The 1,150-nt window shown below is 41.7% G+C and overlaps 1 protein-coding gene across 4 annotated transcripts in view; it reads right to left on the bottom strand.

Annotated features, from left to right (window-relative positions):
• Positions 1–774: 774 nt before the first annotated feature.
• Positions 775–1,150, bottom strand: part of cgnb (cingulin b) — an 18,877-nt gene continuing 18,501 nt past the window's right edge. For all 4 annotated transcript variants that reach the window (XM_023959683.2, XM_023959685.2, XM_078955156.1 and 1 more), the window contains exon 20: positions 775–1,150. This exon is cut by the window's right edge and continues 509 nt beyond it. The gene's annotated coding sequence lies outside the window, so the exon portion shown is untranslated.

Raw genomic sequence — 1,150 nt, 5'->3', positions numbered from 1 at the left:
TTGAAACGTCCCTTAGAAAAGTCTTTAGAAGAAGACGGAGAGATGCTGCTGGATCTGAATTCATGAACTAAAGTGAAAACAAAACCAAAAGCACGTTTATTAAACTGCCTTAAAGCCGAGTCACGCATTTCAAACACAGTTTGAGCACAGAGGCAGGATCTGCACACATTTTTCTTTTGGATGACCCGAAGGTTTCTGAGCGTTTGGTTCCGTCTTCGTCTTGGGTTTGGGCCCCTGTGATGGCAGAACCCGTCAGCCCATGCAGGCGGGGCAGAACGGTGCTTCAGGACGGGGCCACAGCCTAAAGACAATTCTGCATTTTTGTAGCCGCTCCCATCATCTTCTGATGCATTTTCCCAGCATTCCCGGTGTTTTTTTTTATAATGATGATGTCGTTTTTAGCCACAATCAAAAAACCTGTGTTGTTTCCTAGGACAGTTTCTGCAGAATAAAGAAATGGAGGGAATTTTAAGCTTAATTTTCTTTTTCTACATCCTCCATCATCAGAGTGAGTCTCTCATCGATGACATAAAGGTTCCTGTCGACAGTTTATCTGCTGACCTGCAGCAGCAAAATGAATGAAAGGTTTGAAACCAAAGTGTCGGGTCCAGATTTTACAGCCAGTGAGTCCATGTTTCCCATGAAAATTCAGCATCGAGTCTCGTTTTAAGCGAACCTTTGAGCTGAAATCCTCTTTTCTTGATGCTTTTAAACAGAGGACATGTTCTGAGGAGCTGCAACCTCATGAGGTAGAAAGAAAACCAGGAAACTTCATTCATTCATTCTTTTTTTTTTAAATGTAACCAAATCTTAATGGAAAATTCAGCAAACATTTTATACAAAAGTCCTTCCCAGCCTCAATAAAACAAATCAAAGCCAGTCGCTTCCTTTCCTCGCTTTAGTGCAAGAAGTTCATGCAAACATAATTACTGAATCACATTTAACCTTCATTACAGCCACGTGCTTCACAGAGATGTGCCGGGAGTCTGATGTCAAGAATGCCTCAAAGAAAGACAAAAAAAAGAACCTTAAAGTCCACCAAAGCAGCGGCGCCGGCGTGGCGAGGAAACGCAGACAGGAGCTTATTTGAAGGTATTTAAATTAGGATGTGCAAAAGAATTCACCTTTGAATGAAACTCTCAGTAAAAGA

The sequence above is a fragment of the Oryzias latipes genome, chromosome 11 (assembly GCF_053564925.1).
Source record: "Oryzias latipes strain Hd-rR chromosome 11, Olatipes_Hd-rR_3.1".
Classification (NCBI taxonomy): Eukaryota; Metazoa; Chordata; class Actinopteri; order Beloniformes; family Adrianichthyidae; genus Oryzias; species Oryzias latipes.
This window is presented reverse-complemented; position numbering and strand designations above follow the sequence as displayed.